A 21,748-nucleotide genomic window follows, 5' to 3' on the forward strand; every position below is an offset into this window, starting at 1 on the left:
CACTTCAAGAATGGCTACGGTGCTTCATTTTTATTACCAATGGACTTGTTTTTGTTAGGGCTCGCCTGCTGATGCGCTTCAGCGCATAGCTGGCGAAGCTCTATAGGGGCTTATCCAGTGTTTATCCACCACTGGCGATTCCACTGGCGATTCCTTCAAGTGCATGTGCTTTTTAGGTCATTGCGCTTGCGCAAGCCCTAAAAAGCGCGTGCACAATGCCACCAGCCGCCTGCCTGCCTGCCTCGCATTACCACATCAAAGGCAGCCCTCCGAGCGCATTTCTCACCCCCTAATTATTCACGGCCGGCCGGCAGGCACATCAAAGGCTGCTGCTGCCTTGACTCGCATTTCTCCTCCCTCCTCCCCTATCACTGCCCAGGCCGGCTGTACTTTCTCTTTACAAGGGCGCCCATTCCTGAATCACTTGAAATCTCTCCACATTATTTGCATTTTGTTAATTAAAAAAATTAACTACAACACAGCATTGCACATTTTTCTCGACTTCGGAAGGATGAGTCCCAATCTCATTTGTACAAAGTGTTGTAATGGGATTATTGGAGAGTTAGAGAAACGTGCTCACAAGTTACATTTTTATGCAAATCATCTGAGTAAATAAACAATAGCATGGTGCCGTTTGCGTCCTTGACTTGATCTGGTTTTTATTTTTATTTTGCTATTATTCTCACAAAGGCTAAGAAGGTCTGCCTACTTTAGTATTAAGTGCTATACGTCGCATAAGCAACAGCTAACCATTCACTCACCCACGCAACGCCACTCACCCACGCAACGCCACTCACCCACGCAACGCCACTCACCCACGCAACGCCACTCACCCACGCAACGCCACTCACCCACGCAACGCCACTCACCCACGCAACGCCACTCACACACGCAACGCCACTCACACACGCAACGCCACACACACACGCAACGCCACACACACACGCAACGCCACACACACACGCAACGCCACACACACACGCAACGCCACACACACACGCAACGCCACACACGCATGCAACGCCACTCACACATGCAACGCCACTCACACATGCAACGCCACTCACACATGCAACGCCACTCACACATGCAACGCCACTCAACCACGCAACGCCACTCAACCACGCAACGCCACTCACCCACGCAACGCCACTCACCCACGCAACGCCACTCACCCACGCAACGCCACTCAGCCACGCAACGCCACTCAGCCACGCAACGCCACTCACACACGCAACGCCACTCACACACGCAACGCCACTCACACACGCAACGCCACTCACACACGCAACGCCACTCACACACGCAACGCCACACACACACGCAACGCCACACACGCAACGCCACACACACACGCAACGCCACACACGCAACGCCACACACACGCAACGCCACACACACATGCAACGCCACTCACACATGCAACGCCACTCACACACGCAACGCCACTCACACACGCAACGCCACTCACACATGCAACGCCACTCACACACGCAACGCCACTCAACCACGCAACGCCACTCACCCACGCAACGCCACTCACCCACGCAACGCCACTCACCCACGCAACGCCACTCACCCACGCATCGCCACTCAGCCACGCAACGCCACTCAGCCACGCAATGCCACTCAGCCACGCAACGCCACTCAGCCACGCAACGCCACTCAGCCACGCAACGCCACTCAGCCACGCAACGCCACTCACACACGCAACGCCACTCACACACGCAACGCCACTCACACACGCAACGCCACTCACACACGCAACGCCACTCACACACGCAACGCCACACACACACGCAACGCCACACACACACGCAACGCCACACACACACGCAACGCCACACACACACGCAACGCCACACACACACGCAACGCCACTCACACACGCAACGCCACTCACACACGCAACGCCACTCACACACGCAACGCCACTCACACACGCAACGCCACTCACACACGCAACGCCACTCACACACGCAACGCCACTCACACACGCAACGCCACTCACACACGCAACGCCACTCACACACGCAACGCCACTCACACACGCAACGCCACACACACACGCAACGCCACACACACACGCAACGCCACACACACACGCAACGCCACACACACACGCAACGCCACACACACACGCAACGCCACACACACACGCAACGCCACTCACACACGCAACGCCACTCACACACGCAACGCCACTCACACACGCAACGCCACTCACCCACGCAACGCCACTCACCCACGCAACGCCACTCACCCACGCAACGCCACTCACCCACGCAACGCCACTCACCCACGCAACGCCACTCACCCACGCAACGCCACTCACACACGCAACGCCACTCACACACGCAACGCCACACACACACGCAACGCCACACACACACGCAACGCCACACACACACGCAACGCCACACACACACGCAACGCCACACACACACGCAACGCCACACACACACGCAACGCCACACACACACGCAACGCCACACACACACGCAACGCCACACACACACGCAACGCCACACACACACGCAACGCCACTCACACACGCAACGCCACTCAACCACGCAACGCCACTCAACCACGCAACGCCACTCAACCACGCAACGCCACTCACCCACGCAACGCCACTCACCCACGCAACGCCACTCACCCACGCAACGCCACTCAGCCACGCAACGCCACTCAGCCACGCAATGCCACTCAGCCACGCAACGCCTCTCAGCCACGCAACGCCACTCAGCCACGCAATGCCACTCACACACGCAACGCCACTCACACACGCAACGCCACACACGCAACGCCACACACGCAACGCCACACACGCAACGCCACACACACGCAACGCCACACACACATGCAACGCCACTCACACATGCAACGCCACTCACACATGCAACGCCACTCACACATGCAACGCCACTCAACCACGCAACGCCACTCACCCACGCAACGCCACTCACCCACGCAACGCCACTCACCCACGCAACGCCACTCACCCACGCATCGCCACTCAGCCACGCAACGCCACTCAGCCACGCAACGCCACTCAGCCACGCAACGCCACTCAGCCACGCAACGCCACTCAGCCACGCAACGCCACTCAGCCACGCAACGCCACTCAGCCACGCAACGCCACTCACACACGCAACGCCACTCACACACGCAACGCCACTCACACACGCAACGCCACTCACACACGCAACGCCACTCACACACGCAACGCCACACACACACGCAACGCCACACACACACGCAACGCCACACACACACGCAACGCCACACACACACGCAACGCCACACACACACGCAACGCCACACACACACGCAACGCCACTCACACACGCAACGCCACTCACACACGCAACGCCACTCACACACGCAACGCCACTCACACACGCAACGCCACTCACCCACGCAACGCCACTCACCCACGCAACGCCACTCACCCACGCAACGCCACTCACCCACGCAACGCCACTCACCCACGCAACGCCACTCACCCACGCAACGCCACTCACCCACGCAACGCCACTCACCCACGCAACGCCACTCACACACGCAACGCCACACACGCAACGCCACTCACCCACGCAACGCCACTCACCCACGCAACGCCACTCACCCACGCAACGCCACACACACACGCAACGCCACACACACACGCAACGCCACTCACACATGCAACGCCACACACGCAACGCCACTCACCCACGCAACGCCACTCACCCACGCAACGCCACTCACCCACGCAACGCCACTCATCCACGCAACGCCACTCATCCATTTGCAAAACGAAAAATGTCAAACTCTTCTATTGCGAGACCTATTGCATTTTCAATGCTTTTCTTTCTTTCTTTCTTTCTTTCTTTCTTTCTTTCTTTCTTTCTTTCTTTCTTTCTTTCTTTCTTTCTTTCTTTCTTTCTTTCTTTCTTTCTTTCTCTAGAATGTCACATTTGTGAGCACCTTAGACTGCCTGCCCTCTAGGGCTAGTACAGTTCTGTCTAGAGGTAGATTACATTATTCCCAAAGCATTTTAAGCATTAACATTTGACTAATGCAAGCAGATACCATTCTTTATTGGTGTAAACCAACTTTCGCAACTCACAAAAGTTGGTCTCACATTGGTGGAAGGACTATTTAGGGCTTCTGGCAATATGGGTTGGTGACGAGGACATTTTCCACCCTTCAGATTGTTGGCTGGGATTGGGGGAGGTGCTCTTGAGATATGATGGGCATGTCATGTAGGTCCTTTCCTGAGAAACAGCCATTCCCGTGCCAGTTGAGGAAAATGCAGTCTGAAAAGCCATCTTGATTGGGAATGTATCAGAAGACTATACTAAGAAGCCACATCAAGAAGGTGGGTGAGAGCAGCATAGCATCGTTCAGTCATGCAAAGCACAGTTGCTTGTGGTCTTCACTGGGAGCCATTGAAGGGTTTTCATTATGGGGACAGCTTCTATTTTCAGTGGACTCTGCAAACATCAGACACTGATTTTATAGTTGTTTTATAGAGACCGTCCAGTATAGAGAAAGAAATTATGGTCTTTGCCCAGGGCTGCATTTTTAACAGACACCACAGCATCAATCTGTGCAACCATTCAACAACAACTGGTTCAAATATGTTCTATCAATATTTCAAGCTTTATTACAAATGCCACAAAAATATGTTAGTATTTCACTTCTGTTCTTGGATTTTCGTCACAATAAAATACAGTGAAAATAATCTTCACAAGTTATTTACAAAAGTTTAAGCTATTGCCATTATAAATTAATTAACTATAATTAAGTATTAATTATTAAAAAAAATGAAAAGCCAATGTTATTTGTAATATCAATACATCTAAGTCACGTAAATGCAACACATATTGCATTACAATAGCATTACAAATGCTATAGGTGTCACATTTGTGAAAGTTATAACTATTTGCATTGTAAATGACAAACCGATTAATTTAGCTAATTTCAAAACCATTACATAAATAAAAAATGTGTCATTTCCAATACCAATAGCTCAAACTTTCCTAATGCGAGACCTATTGCATTGCAAATGCTTGTTATCAATAGTGGCCACGCCTACTTCCCTGATGAAGAACCGACATTGCTGCAGCCACACCTCCCCTCTGCTCCTAATTGCATTACCAGGGCATACCGAGCAACCTAGGCTCAGGTAAAAGTCCTAGCGGTGCAGGTAAAGCAAACTTTCTGCATGATGAATAGGTGCAGAGTGGGGGGAGGCAGAGGGAAGCACCTCCTTGTGTGCAGACAACTCTGACTCAGAGCCTGCTTGGCCAGGCAATGCCAGCTGCTGGGGGTCATCAGTGGCAGCGCCTCACACAGCTCCTGACCCCGCTGGATATTTAAAAATGTTGTGGGCTTTCTGAAGTGGCAAGCTGGAAAAGTAAAAGTCAGATAAAATAGAGCACTAAGTGACAGCAGGAAAATGTTCCAGATGGGAAACAGCCTTAACCATGCAGCGTGAACTACGAGGGGCTGAAACACGCAGGCGGTACCACGCAAGTCTAAACCACGATTATGACTTAACCGCGCATATGCGTGGTTAAGGCAGATGCGCTGTCTAGTTGCTGCTGCTGCATGTGGAAGAGCAGGAAGAGGAAGGATTGTGACCAGGCAGAGAGGTAAGTCAGGTTTTGAGGGGTGTCAGGTAGTTTGTAGGGGTTGTGGGGTAATTTTCAGGGCTGGGAGGGGTCAGGGTAATTTACAGGGGCGACGGGGGTCAGGAGTTTTAGGGCTCAGGGCAGGTGACAGAAAAGGGGCAGTTTTAAGGCTGAGGGGCAGTTGGGTGGAGGTAGGTGAGGTTAGGATTTATGGGGTGGGGGCTTGTTTGAGGGCTCAGGGACGGGGATGGGATGGGGCAGTTTTCAGATGGAGGGGGCAGTACGGTGTTTTAGGGCTCAGGGCTGGGGACAGAGGTAGGGGTAGTTTATTTGGGATGGGGTCATTTTGAGGTTGGGGGGCGGGTAGTTTTCAGGGCTGGGGGGTCGGGAGTTTTAGGGCTCTGGGCATGGGACAGGAAAGGTCCATTTTTAAGGCTGAGGGGGCAGTTGGGCTGGGACAGGAGTTTGGGGGTTAGGTTTTAGGGGTGGGGCCTTTTTTATGGCTCAGGGAAGAGGCTGGGGTCGGAGTAGTTTTAAGGGGGCTGAGCTGTAGGACTCAGGGTAGCGGACAGGATAGGGGCAGTTTTCAGGTCGAGAGGGCAGTTGGGCTGGGGTAGAGAGGAGATAGGGATTTTAGGATTAGGGTGTTTTTAGGGTCTAGGGCAGAGGGACAGGAGTGTGATCTTTACCACACATGTCCATTTACCAAACATGTATTTATCATGAAATTGCGTGGTGAAGGCATGCGTGGTAAAGGCATGCGTGGTAAAGACGCAGTTGGGGTTTAGAAGGCATGCTTTGTTGAGGCATGCGTTTTTCCATCAGACAACCGTTCCAGATGCTTCGCGGAGTTGCTAGCCTCTCCCCACAGCCCTACAGAATCTCACCTTCTCAATCCTCTGACTCATGGCTGCCCTCCCTGTGGGTTAGAAGAGAACAGGTATGTGCAGGTACAGATATGTGAGCATTTCATCATCACCCAAAGAACAATCAGAGCTAGCGATCCATATCGCTTCAGCCTGCTCTACCTCCTGTCTTGGGCAGGACAACCAGCAGCAGTGAAATAAAGATAAACCTCGACTTGGTGAGGTCAGGTCAGGAAACTTTGCATGATTCAGCGGGAGAAGTAAATCTTGCAAACCCCTCTTCAAAATGCCAATTCAATTGTTACCAAAGAAATTGTTAATCTTAATAGAAACTCTCAACTCAGCAGTGAGTGGCACCTACCGAGATGTTGTGGTGCAGAAGTGGCACTGTGAGCAAGTTAAGATACCTACTAAGGAAACATCATTCACATTGGATTTGAATGCATGTGCCGACAATTACATGAGAAAAACAATTTTGCTTTCGTTATATTATATGTCTAAAAATGCTTTCTTGATATTCCAGCTCGTGTTCATCTTGATTATCCTGTTTGAGGGAGTATGGAGTTGTATTTAAAAAAAGGATCAAACATATTTGATGTATTAGCCCTGTGTTTTACCATCTTCAAATTTGGTTCTTTATTTTTTAATAAAGCACGATGCTGAAAAATTATGTCAGCTGTTCCCTTTGGTTTAATTGAAATATCAGCATAATAATAAAGGCTGTCATTTTATTTTACCGATTATTACTAAAGTATTATGTGAACTTCAAAATGGAAGTGAGTCAAATAGGACTAGAATTATGTTCTACCGATTTGTTTTATTGAAATAAGATCAATGTTTTATTGAAATAATTCATCTTTAGCATTAATTATGTTTCACTCACTCTGAGCTCCGCTGCTCCATTTCTGTAAACAGAGCTGTACATCTTGTTCTTTATCTGGTCACAAATGCGGCAGCTGTGTCCTGTTCCCAGTGGTAATTCCATTTCTTAGTCTTCTACGCAGTTCTGCAGCTGTGTTTCTGTTCCCAATAGCAATTCCTCATTCTTAGTCCTCTAGCCAGTGCTGCTAGCTGATTCTCTGGTCCTAGTGGTAATTCCTCATTCTTAGTCCTCTAGGCAGTGCTGCAGCGGCACCTATTCTCCCAGTAGTAATTCCTCATTCTAAGTCCTCTAGCCAGTGCTGCAGCTGCTTCTCTGGTCCTAGTAGTAATTACTCATTCTTAGGCCACTAGCCACTGCTGCAGTTGCTACTGTGGTGCCAGTGGTAATTCCTCTTTTTTTGTACTCTAGGAAGTGTTGCAGCTGCTTCTCTGGTCCCGTTGGTAACTCCTCATTCTAAGTTCTCTAGACAGTGCTGCTAGCTGCTACTCTGGACCTGTCCATAATTCCTCATTCTGAATCCTCTGGGCAGTGCTGCTAGCTGCTTCTCTGGTCTCATCAATAATTCATCTCTCAAAGTCCTCTACACACTGGTGCAGCTGCTTCGCTGGTCCCAGTGAGGATTCCTCCATTCTAAGGCCTCTACATAGTGCTGCTGCTTTGTCTCTGTTTCCAGTGGTAATTCCCCATTCTCAGTCGTCTAGGCAGTGCTGCAGCTGCTTCTCTGTCCACACGGGTAATTTCTCATTCTTACTCCTCTAGCCAGTGTTGCTAGCTGCTTCTCTCGTCCCAGTGGTAATTCCTCATTCGTAGTCCTTTAGACAGTGCTGCAGCTGCTTCTCTACTCCCAGTGATAATTCCTTATTTGATAGTCCTCTAAACAGTGCTGCAAGCTGCTTCTCTGGTCCCATCAGTAAATCCTTTGTCTAAATTCTCTAGGCAGTGCTGCTACCCTGGTCCTGTCAGTAATTCCTCATTACAACACAAATAGCTCTAACTCTAACATTTGCGAGACCTGATGCATTGCAAATGCTGGTTTGTTATAGGCTGTCCTGGTTCAGTTTGTCCCTCCCAAGGAGTAATCACCAATGCGTCCTTTGCAATTAAAGGGTGGCCCTCTGGGCGCTGCTCAGGATTTGAATCGCCACTGCGATATTAAACTAGTGTTATAAATTATAATTCAAAGTTTGGGAGAGCCATTGAGTTGAAAGTAACGGCCACTTTTGATTCCAAAAACCTAGTGTACTTACTGAAATACCCTTGTGGCCTCGTTTATGTTGGAAAAACTATCAGAAAAATTAAATTGAGGTTAGTTGAACATAAGAGCAGCATCAGAAGGAATGATGAAAAATCTACTGTGGCAGTACACTTTAATGAACGCAGACACAACATTTCACAACTAAAATTCATGGTGTTAGAGACACTTGATAACATTGAACACATTGATTTGAACCACAAATTACTACAGAAAGAGAATGAATGGATTTTTAAGCTGGATGCTTTAAAGCCTTATGGGCTCAATGACCGCACGGAATTCTCGTGCTACCTGTGATGATTATGTAATTACTGTAGAATGGACTTGTATGTGGAGGGACCTTGTCTGAGGTCTCTCATTATTTAAGTATATGTGATGCATTTTCATTCATTTACTTTTATTATACGTTCACAGTTGGATTATGCATGATACACTTATTGCTTTTTGTCACCTTGCATTCATTAGATTAACATGAGATCACTAGTAATCCAGATTATTTACAATCTTTAAGTTAATTTATACACCTTAAGATGGCCGCCGCTCACATGGAGGTTTACACTCTTTCTAGCGTGACATCATTTGTTTCTATACCCACGTAAGCCACGCATTTACAAACGGAATATCACTGACAACACGCTTAGTGTGCAACAGATCGGGTATTCACATTATGAGACAGTCTTGCGGCTAGTCCGGTAAGTAGGGGCATATTGCAATGTTCACTAGCATTTTACTAGATACGTGGCAGTACAACGTAAGATTAGAGCATTGTTTTGATAGTAATGGCACGCGTAACAAACTGAGAGTGATACATACTTTGATTGTATAGCATTATCATTGGTTGGCATTTACATACATTTTTTTAAATACTTCATATTCACCATGAGTCACCTTATGATGTCAGGAGATCTTGATTGTTTAGCAGTATGTCACTTCGAACGATGACAAATGTGCACATTATTGTTTTTCACAATTACTTATGTTTTACATATGCTTCTCTTTGGGCAACGCATTTACTAAAGAGTGTTATTGATTTTCACCATTAGAGATATATCATTGTTAGATTATACGTTATATCAATTATACGAGTGTGGGTCCTCATCATATCTATTGATTTCTAGATTCCCCTGATGAAGTGCCGCATGGCACGAAATGCATTGGGAGCCTGTGATTTTTGAATAATGGACAAGTTGAATGTGATATACAACATTACAATTTGAAATGGAATAATATGAAATAAAAAGAAGTTTTCAATGGCAACCTAATTGTGGACGTTTGATCGAAAACAAACTTTGAATTATAATTTATAACACTAGTTTAATATCGCAGTGGCGATTCAAATCCTGAGCAGCGCCCAGAGGGCTGCCCTTTAATTGCAAAGGACGCATTGGTGATTATTTCATTTTGAACACCACTAGGACGATGAGGTGATACCTCTGAGGCACGCTACATCCTGATTAATTGATACACACGCCAGTGCACAGTCTAAAAAACTTTTAGAGTTTATTCCCTCCCAAGGAGCAAAGCCTTTTTACTCTACCTCTTTTTGTGTTCTTCCATAAGTGCTCCTTTTTGTAAAGAGGCCTGTAAATCTTGCTCTTCCCTAGTCACATTTGCTGGCTGTGCATTCACAGATAAAGGTCAAATGCCATGCTCTGTCTTCCAAGTGAGAGGATTTATGTGACAATCTTGGTGGATACTGGGGGGAGAGCAAGGAGGTTTTTTCTAGCACACAACAATATTTAAATGAACTGTGCAAGTATTTCAGAATATATCAGTGCCCAAATGACACACATTTTTGGTTAATTCTGAAGGGTGCTGGAAACAGATAGTTTAATACGATCAAAACACATCAATACACTTTTTGATGCCTTTTCCACACATTATTGTTTTGATGATGTATAGTTTTATTAGTAAAACTGTATGTCTGTGCAAATGTAATGGTTATTTCAATTGAAAATGTGTTGTCTGTAATGGCAGTGCTCTACCACACCATGCATACTCCACTCTACGCTGCTCCACTGTATTCTGAACCACTCCACTTTACACCATGTCACTACACTCTACTCCACTCTGTACCACTTCACTGTAAGCCTCTGCACTTTACAACACAACACTCTATGCCTCTCTACTCAACTCTGCACCACTCTACTCTATGCCAATGCACTCTATGTCACTCTACTCTACTTGTGTTACCAGACGCCGAATTGACCATGCGGCACGGCGGTAACCACAATGTTGATGTTTAGGACTTATCACGGTCCACATCTAGAGCAGGATTAAAGAGTTTCTGTGCTCATACTTCAGGGAACTTACTACAATTATTATCTATTCACTGCACTCTATGAATCTTACAGCCATGAAACATACATTCTTATCTTTTGCAATTGGAGGACACTTTATTAAAATTTGTTGGGAATGCTCATCTGCCCACTGTGCATACGTGAGAGTAAACAATACTGTGGGTTGGAAAAACCATACCGGAACACAGCCTGAAAAAGTCCCTTATAGTGCGAAACACGTGTCAGCTGAGATCATCCATGAGGAAACAACAGTAACACTTCCTTAAAAGGTCACTACAATGACTACAATTGTGAAACAAGAATAACGCACAGAAATGCACACATAATCTGTTATCAAACCAGTATATGTACAATGAGGTGATAATACTAAGTATGGAATATGAAGTGATGATGCTATGTATAATGCTTTTATAGTCTTTATACACAAGGGAGACCCGAGTGTTTTCATTTTTTAACACCTGATTTTGTTGCTTATATATATAATTTTTGTTTTTTGTTTCCTGAAATTACTCCGGCGGGGGTAATTCCTATATTTTTTAGGTTGAATATGTTGTAATAAAAATTCAAAATTTCTGATCATTGAATCCGTTTACTGATTTCTGTATCCATAATGACTGTTTTCATTATGTTGCTAAGGGGTCATTGTTCCTAGAATTACTGTTGTATAATGCATTTATGACACTAGTTGAAAGTAAAAACAAAATACAACATACCTGAACATCTGAAGTTGTTTTATGGGGTAACATGACTTTACTACCTAATTAATACAAATGTTATGTATAGCATGATGCATTAATGGACATGGACAACTGTTTTGGAACATGATGACATTAGCTTCTAATATCTGAGGAGTGCTCCACTAGTATGTATTTTCTGTCACTCTAATCTTCAGTGCTCCAGTCTAGTCCACTCCACTCTACTCTGCATAACTCCACTCTACTCAACTACATTCTACTCTATGCCACTCTGCAATACTGCACTCTATGCCACTGTACTCTACGCCAATATACTCTATTCCAATGCATGCTACTCTGTACCATCCCACTCTATGTCCCTGCACTGTATGCTAGTCCAATGTATGCCACCCTAATCAACTCTGCACCACTGCACTCCATGCCACTGCAATCTACACCACTTTACGCCATTATATAGGCCAATCTACTCTATGACACTGCATATACACCGCAGCACTCCACTCTATGTCACTTCACTCTACCCTGCACCACTCCACTCTATGCCACTTCACTCTACTCTGAAACAATCTACTCTACACCGCAGCACTCTAGGCCACTAAACTCTATGCCACTGCACTTTACACCGCTGCACTCTACGCCAATGCATTCTTCGCCACTGCACTCTACTCTGCACCACTATAGTCTATGCCACTGCTCTCTATACCACTCTACTCTATGCCACTGCACTCTACACCAATGCACTCTACGCCACTCTACACCACTGCACTCTATGACACTCTACTCTGCAACTCTGCAGTCTCATCCACTGAACTCTTTGCCGCTCTACTCTGCACTGCTGCACTCTATGCCACTGCACTCTGCAGAACTCTACTCTACGCCACTGCACTCTAGACCACTATACTCTACGCCACTCTACCCTGCTCCATTGCACTCTACACCTTTGTATTCTATGCCACTGCATTCTATGCTACTCTACTCTGGTCCACCCCACTCGGTACCACTACACTCTAGGCCACCGCACTCCATGCCACTGTACTCTACTCTGCACCACTCTACTCTACACCACTCTACTCTAAGCCAATTCACTCTACGCCACTCTCACCTCTGCACTCTACAACACTCTATTCTTCAACACTGCACTCTGCACCACTGAACTCTACCCCACTTTACTGTGCACTTCTGCTATATGAATGCAAACCTTTCTTCCCCTTTTATCCCTCCGCTATCCTTCTCACTCCAAATAACTGACTAATATCCACCACTGAAATTACTTTCATATTTCACCATATTAATTCACCACTAATCCTTTATGGGCTTCCTGAATAGTATGTTTCAACACCCCATCAGGGGTCACAAGCGCTATATCAATACAAACCTTTTTTCCTCCTCTATCCTTCTGCTATCATTCCAAATCCAAATAACTGACTAACCTATCCACCACTTAAAATGTACTTGCATGTTTCACTATACTAATTAAAACACTAATCCTCTATGGGTCCCAGAGTAGCATGCTACCTGCCGAAAAAGCGCTTCGACGCCTCGTCAGGGGTAGTAGTAAGCGCTTTATAAATGCAATTACAATGCAATACAATACAATACAATTCTCTACTCTGCGCCACTAACTCTATGTCACTCTACTTTGCATCACTGTACTCAACGCCACTGTGCTCGGTGCCACTCCACTCTGCCCCACTGCACTCTATTCTGCAGCACTCTATACCACTGTACTCTCGTATTCAACACTCTAATCTATGCCACTGCATTCTACGACAATGCATTGTACACCACTGGATTTTATGCTGCTGCAATCTATGCAACTATACTCTATGCCACCATGCTCTGCAATACTCTAGGGCAATGCACTCTCCACCAGTCCACTCTACCATAAGCCACTCCACTGTGCGCTGCTCTATGCCACTCCACTCTATGCCACTCCGATACACAGCACTCTATGCCACTCCACGTATGACACTCTACTCCACTCTTCCCCATTCCACTCTGCAACACTCCACACCACTCTCCTATACAACACAAATTTTTACCCATGCCAAACGGCAGCCACGCTGGTGTACAACATGACTAAAACACATTGGCAAATCCAGTTGTTCCTGGATAGGCTGGACGTATTGTCTTTGCCAATGCTTGTTGTGAGGTGTGGTGGGTGGAAGCAAAATGTGAATTTCAGCTGAACAGAGGAAGGGATGAAGAGGGATGGCTGAAAGCCCCGTTTGGTAAGTCTATTTTTATACGAAAAGAATAAAAACGAAAAACAAAATGTCTTGGCTAACACCAGACAAAAAATGTAAGTGCACAATTTCTAAAACATTTTTGAAACATAAAATTTAAACTGCCACATGCACATTTAGTTTTAAATAGGTTAAATGGGGATATTAGCGAGCATCTGCTACCGTAGGCCTTTTGCAATCTTCCAGCATGAGCCAGAACGAATGCATGACATTAGTCAGAAAGCCCCTGAAAACAGTAAGTCCTGCAAGGCAGGGTGAAAATGCATCCAGTCAGCACAGCGGTAGCACACACGGACCAGCAGCAAACATCACAGATGTGGGCAAATATTTGAAAAGCAATGACTCTCAAATCAGGTCGAATCACGGAGAAATAGGCACCTAGAGTCAGCAGAGCCTATGACTTCAAAAAAAGATTAAACGTGCTTTGACAGCTGGCGGTGTCTGGGCTGACTCAGCAGCCTGCCTGCTCGGCCGCGTGGGACTGACGCTCTAAAATGCCACAAGAACTGGGTCACGTGCCCTCCTGGCTGGACACGCTGCCACAACTAACAAAGGAGTCGGATGACCAGTCTCAGTCAGGGGGCAGTGTCGTGCGTACCCTCCAGAACCGCAGACTCCACGAGGTAAAGTGCTGCGACAGCAGGCACTTCGGGCTGCCTCAGCATCCTTTCAGGTGTGCTGCCAAGTGGGCAGAAAACCCAAGAACAAGCTCTTGTGGTGGGCCCCACATCACCCACCCGCCAAACCAAAATATATACACGTTTCCGGGTTGTTCAAGAACTTGCACTCTGTGTTCTGTGAATGTGTCTTCCAAATGCTTAGCATGTGTGTTTCAATGATGCTTGTTATTTCATGCTGCACTGGTTATAACTTTTTCTCTTATCAGAGTCAGTCTCCCAATGTGGCTGTGTGTCTGATGGTTTGCCGCCTTTCAGTGTTGTTTGTGGGTGGAAGGAATGAGAGCCAGGATAAAAGTATGGGTGTGAGGGTTAAGTAGGAAGGTCCATTGTGCGGTTATGTTGTGTCCAAGCTAGGTCAGATATATTTTTCAGATTTATGGTGCGTGGTTTTGAGTTTGCCATAAATCTATCATTTGTAAAGCAAGCCACTCACCCGTGAGGGTCTGAAGGCGCTGGGGGATGGGGGGGGTGGGGGGGGGTAGGGTAGGGAGAGCACCTACTGATCGAACAGCCAGGTCTTGAGGAGTCTCCTGAAGGTCATCAGGTCCTGGGTCTGTCGTAGGTGGATGGGGAGGGTGTTCTGTTTCTTGGCGGCGAGGTGGAAGAATGATCTGCCACCAGTAGTTGTTCGTTGGATGCATGGAACGGTGGCGAGGGCGAGGTCGAGGTCAGCGGAGCTGGCGGTTGGGGGTGTAGAAGGTGAGTCGCTTGTTGAAGTACACTGGTCCGGAGTTGTGGAGTGCTTTGTGAGCATGGGTGAGGAGCTTGAAGGTGATCCTTTTGTTGATGGGGAGCCGTTGCAGGTCCCTCAGGTGGGCAGTGATGTGGCTGTGGCGGGATTTGTTGTGGATGAGGCGTGCGCAGGCGTTCTGTATGTGTTGGAGTCTATGTTGGAGTTTGGCTGTGGTTCCCGCGTAGAGGGCGTTGCCGTTGTCCAGCCTGCTGGTAACGAGGGCCTAGGTGACCATTCTTCTGGTTATGGTGGGGATCCATCTGTAGATCTTGTGAAGCATGCGGAGGCTGTTAAAGCAGGAGGAGGAGATGCCGTTGACTTGTTGGGTCATTGACAGAGGCGAGTCCAGGATGAACCCCAGGTTGCGTGCGTGGTTGGTGAGCATCTGCACCGTTCCCAGCTAGGCCAGCCACCAGGAGTCGTCCCAGGCAGAGAGGGTGGAGCTGAGGATGAGGACCTCTGTCTTGTCCGAGTTCATTTTCAGGCGACTGCTCTTCATCCATTCGGCGACGGCCTTCATCCCTTCGTGGAAGTTGGTTTGGGCGGTGGCAGTGTCTTTGGTGAGGGAGAGGATAACTAAAGATCAGAATTTACGGCTTGATTTCTGTTTCTTGAGGGTTACACTTGTCTATTCTCCAGGGTATTTCTTGTTTTAGATGATACTGCCAGAGAGTATCAGGGGCTATCTACATGGCACTGGAGTGGTGTGTGTGAAGTTGGGGTGGGTTCTATCTATTGTATTATTATGGATCTTTAATGTCTTGCATTAGTTTTAGTTGGCAGTCTCGGTGGGTTAATTCTGTTATAATATCTTGTTTTGTTGTCTATAGAGTTTGAATTCTGTTGGTTTAGAGACATGTGGTTTGTGTTGCTCATGTGCATCGCATAGCCATCTAAGTGGCTTTGGTGCTCTGTTGTGTGTCTAGGGGTGCACAATGTTCTGTCTAATGCATTTGCTATGGGTCTGGGAGCTTGGCATTACAATATGAAAAGATTTGCTGTACTTTTAAATTGCTTCAAATAGCTTGTAATATGAGGATAATAATGTTTTATGAAATACAGCTATGATATGATGAACAATAAAAGAAACTAATAATCCTTTATGACAATTTAAAGAGAGGATGCCCTTTGTATTTATACATACATTTGAACAACAAAGAAAAGAGAGGAAGCAAAGCAAATGGCTTTGTTTACCCTGTATACAATTCTAAGAATTAACTATAGTTGTGTGCTTTTTTCTGCCTGGGACATTATGCAAGGATTACATCACTGCTTTGTGAGGTGCTCTGATGCATGCTAGGGATTTCGGCCCTTATTTTAGATCTCTCTTGGCCCCCTGATTTGTGCAGAAAGTATGTGATCTTGCAAAACAGAAGTGTGCTCAGGGGGCTCTCCCTGACTTAAATGTAACCTACTATGCAGCATGGGTCAGTCTGGACACTGCACAGACCAGCCAGAGACCCAAGTATGTAACCCACTTAGGTCCTGAGAAATCAAGAAACCCAACAATATAGTATCCAAACATCTTTTTTTTCCTCCTAAATATATCTTTATTGATTTTCGATATAAGGCAATACGGCATTTGGCAGTAATAAAAGATACACCGATGACAGTTCTTATGATGCAAATCCTAGGTACAACATGATGCTAGTTATCGGTACAAGAAAGTACATTTGCCATATTTTCCTAGTTCGCTAATCATCATCATCTGGTGAAGTCATGTATTCCCAGTGTAATCTAACCTTTGCCCTGAACAACTAACAGGACTCTACCCAGTGTCTAAGTGTATCTCTCCTAAGTAGTGGTTAATTAGTTTTAAAACAAAAAGTAAGGGCTGGTGCTCTCATCAGGAGGCAGCTTCCACCAGCCCATTTCTCCTGTTAGTGCTGCCTAAACAAGAACCATGAAACCTTATGATTGGGGAGAGGACGTGGCATAATGGCCAGAGCTGCTGACTTCAGAGCTTGGGGAACCGCATTCGAGTCTTGGCGTCGGCTCAACATCCTGTGATTCTGGAAGAATTACTAAATCTTCCTGTGCCTACTAAAAAAGTTTGCTAATTAAGGGGCACATTATGATGGAGGATTTTCCGCTTCCTCCGGGCCGGCGGAAGCCACCGCTGGCCCGGCGGATGCGGAAAATCCTCTGCGGACCCACCAAAGACCCACCGCCACATTAGGATGGCTGGTGGGTCCTGGTTTAAGTCCGCTGCTTTTCCGCCGTGGTTGGCTTACAACCGCGGCGGAAAAGGCCTAATATGGTGCCGGTGTCTCTCAGACACCGCCAGCCATATTAGGATGTCTGAATTTCAATGCCTTTACACGGCGGCATGTCCGCCGTGCAAAGGCATACAGATTCTTGTTTGGGGGCCCGTTGCGGGCCCCCAGGGGTGAAGGGGGGTGGGGGATGCACATGGGGGGTACCTATGGTACCCCCCTGCATTTGCATGCACAGAGCGGCAGGCACCGCGCGGTGCCTGCCGCTTTGTGCATGCAAATGCACAGCTTTCATTTTTGACATTGCGGCGGGTGCTGCTTCAAGCAGCACCCGCCGCAATGTTAAAAATAGAGGATGTGACTGCCAGGGTGGCGGTCACATCCTAATTGCATAGGAGGGAACGCCGCAGCACATGCAGACGTTTCCTCCTACTCAGGGCTCGCGGACGGACGCAAGTCCGTCCACGATCCTAATGGGCACCTAAGTGCCGTGCTGAGCACCAGAAACCACTACTGCTCCTAAGACTCTGCAGGGATCATACCCGAATCAGATAACGGCCCAGGGAAGTAGGGCAGGAGGGTGACCGGGCCAGAGGGTTTATGGAAACCTATGTCTCACAACTGGTCCACCTTTATCTCAAGAGCTCTGTCTCATCCCTGTCGCCTAATGCCACCAGGTTTCTGCTACTCCACATTGTGTCAATCCACAAATCTTTTTCTACGCCAACCTAAACTAATACAATGGAAATCAGTTATTGCAATGAATATTAGATCATTAGCGAAGTTGAAGAATAAAAAAGTGAATGCAAAGAAATACCCTACAGCTTATATAAACAAAGAATCTTGCCTTATTGAGTGCCATTCAGTGAAAATGTACCTTCTTACCATTTCCTATGCTGCCTCTGTGGGTGCAGCTCTTGTATTTATTCCAAGTCAAAGTCCATGGAGTGAGGAATGTAGTATCTGTCCTTCAGAATGTCCTCCAGTGCAAACAATCATCTCTGTGGCAACAAGGTAATACTCTGGCATTGTATATTGAGGTACACTGAAAAGGTTGTGGCCAGAGACTTCTTGTTTCCCAAGACTTTGTGAGAATCCTCATTATGGTCAGAATACCAATGGCAGAGGCTGGGTCAAGGTGAAAATTGAAAATCTGTAACAGCACAAGTATGGGGCTCACACAACACACAGGCAATGGGCGCGCTGGAAAACAAGTTATGAATTACAATATTGGGTCTTTACATCGCCATTACTATAAGGCTTGGTGTACAAAATTAGTCTTTTCGATTTTCCACTCACAAGCTAATTTCCAAATGTATCTGCTTTATTTAAATATGTGTATGATGGCTCTTTTGACTGAGCCTTACCAAGATGCAGCTGGCCATTTTTGATCTTAGCAAATCTATTAGATGAATTTAATAAGGGTTTAAATGTTCATTCATACTTTCAACGGTATTTGGACAAAATATCTGGTTGTGAATATCGTGAGACAGAAATATTGGAAACAAAATATTGTGATATAAAAACACCATGTTGCAGAAATATTGTTGTCAAAAAGAGTGTTTTATTCAGGTAAGGCATTTAATTGATAAGTCTATCATTGTTGTTAATATTGTTTTCAGTAATACGGTTGTAAAGAATATTGTTTTTTAATTATTTTAATTTTTAATCTGTCTTTACTTAATTTGTGTCCCGGGGCGTGACCCCCCGCATTTGAATGTGTTAGCCGCAGGGAGGTGGCAGTCCTCAAGGCTGTGTGGGAGGGCTGGAGCCCCCCACGCTTTTTATTATGCTTTCCTCCTCAGCCTACTGGAAAACAGTCCCGATGTCACCAAACTACTGGAGTCTTTCAACGCTGCCCTAATCAAAGCTCTGGATGCCACAGTCCCCTATGAAAACCGTGGCCCCTCCAAACAATAACCTTCGGCCCCCTGGTTCTCCTCCGAGCTAAAAATAGAAAAATCAAGGTGTAAGAATCTAGAGAGGCGCTGGCGTAGAAGTAAAAATTCTCAAGACAGGGATCTTTACAAACAAGCCTCATCCTGTTACCACCATAATATTAAACTTGCTAGGCGTAATGCTATTATTCATCAAATCGAACAGGTAGGCAGCTCCCCTAAAGTAGTTTTCAATATAGTCCACAACTTTACTACCCCCCTGGGCATGTGTTCAGCCCTCCTCTGAATCCTAGAAGCTCTGTGACTCACTGGCCAACTGTTTCCAAGAGAACATCTTTCACACTTATGCAAAATGTTACTTCCCTCCTTTGCCTGGAGTGGAAACCACTAGTCCCAACGGGGGCGAGTTAAAGGAGTCACCCTACATCCTAGATCATTTTGAGTCCTTCACCCTTGAGGAAATGTATTGCTCTCTGATGGCAGCTAAGTCAGGCTCCCCTCTGGACATCTGCCCCCCACAAAATAATATCTCTGCTGGCCAACCACCTCGCCCCGTCAATCCAAGAGATCTTTAACTGCTCAGTGAAATCATGCTCCATTCCGCTTGAGTGGAAGATGACATGTGTACGCCCTATCCTAAAAAAAACTACCCTGGACCAAAAATCTCTGTCCAATTACCGGCCTATATCTCTGCTACCTTTTCTGGGCAAACAGCTTGCGAGTCTAATTAACAAACAACTAGTTACCTAGAAAGGGGGGTTGGGAGCACACTGCCTCACAGTCCCAGCACAGTTCGCCCCTTTGCATCCTAGTAAACTCCTACCTCGAATTCAATCAAATCCTAGAGTCCTCCCAATCTGGCTTTCGACCAGGCCACAGTATGGAAACAGCGCTCCTGGCTGTAACTGATTTCCTGCGTCGTGGGCTGGACGCAGGCAACCCAGTAATGCTCATGCTGTTAGATCTCTCAGCAGCCTTTTATACACGAGGTTGCTGGAAAGGCTGCAAGAGATGTGCATACAAAGCCTTACACTAAAATGGCTCCACCATTTTCTGAAAGATAGATATCAAACCATCATCCTGGGGCCATACTCTTCTTGTAAGTCAATCCTGGACACGGGTGTTCCACAGGGCTCCTGTTTGAGCCTAACTTTTTCAACGTCTATATGGATACCCTTGCAAGGATTCCAGAGCATTTTGGTTTTGAAATAATCTCATATGCGGATGACACCCAGTTGATGTTTACATTTGACCCTGACTTGACAGCAACTTTACCCTGGGCATGCTAGCCATCTATGATTGGATGAACAGGACCTATCTCCAACTAAATGCAGAAAAGACGGAGGCCATGCAGTTTGGGAAAGCTGCCTCCATCTGGACCGATGATTGGTGGCCTCACCAACTGGGTTCCATCCCGGTACCCTAACAAGCAGTAAAAAATCTTGCCATGAAAATAGACCAAGCACTAATAATGAGAGAGCGCATCTTGGCCACCTCCGGAGTATGCTATAAAAATATGCGCCTTCTGCGCAGAATCTTCCTTTACCTTCCAACTTTGGCCCACAAGACTCTAGTCCAAGCCTTAGTAATGAGCAAGTTGGCCTACGGCAATGAGAACAGATCCTGTGCACACGCACGTATGGTTAATAGTCTCAGTATAGTGCCTGAGTTCTTTGCTCATAAAGAGTGAATGCTTTGAAAAAAGGAAGCCAGGAATGTCAATGATTCGTGTGAATAAAGATTTTATAAGTCAAACAATGGACAGTACAGTAAGGAAGTAGCCAGCCGACACATGTTTCGTCACACCGTGAAGGATATGTGACTCATCAGGGCTGTAGGGCTACAAGTTGGGTGGAATCTGGTTGATAAGGCACGGTGGAGAAACGACCCCGACCGCAAGTGTACAGGGGATGAAAACCGCCAAGGAGTGGTTGCTCAGTCCGGCAAGGTTGGCAGGGCCAGTGGCGTCCTGAAGACCGGCTGAGCGTAGAGGAGAGGGCGCACGCAATAAGTGCGAATGGCGGAGTAGAGTCGGCATCCGGGTAGTGGCAATGTCCTCCTAGCAGATGTAAATGAGACCCTCCTTGCCAAACTCCAGACAGTTCAAAACACGGCAGCCAGACCTGTTCTTAACTGTCCACCAGGCTTGGCCTCAGCTTCGTTGCTGAGGGAAATGCACTGGCTACCAGTAAAAAAAATATTGTGTTTTAAGATCTGCTGCCTTACCTATAATGCCCTTAAAGGGAAAGGCCCACTATATCTGCAATGAAGAATCAAAACATATACTCCTGGCCGTTGTCTAAGATCTTTGGATAAAGCCCTATTGTGTGTTCCTCACATTCGCCAGATGCGCAG

The sequence above is a fragment of the Lissotriton helveticus genome, chromosome 10 (assembly GCF_964261635.1).
Source record: "Lissotriton helveticus chromosome 10, aLisHel1.1, whole genome shotgun sequence".
NCBI classification, from domain to species: domain Eukaryota; kingdom Metazoa; phylum Chordata; class Amphibia; order Caudata; family Salamandridae; genus Lissotriton; species Lissotriton helveticus.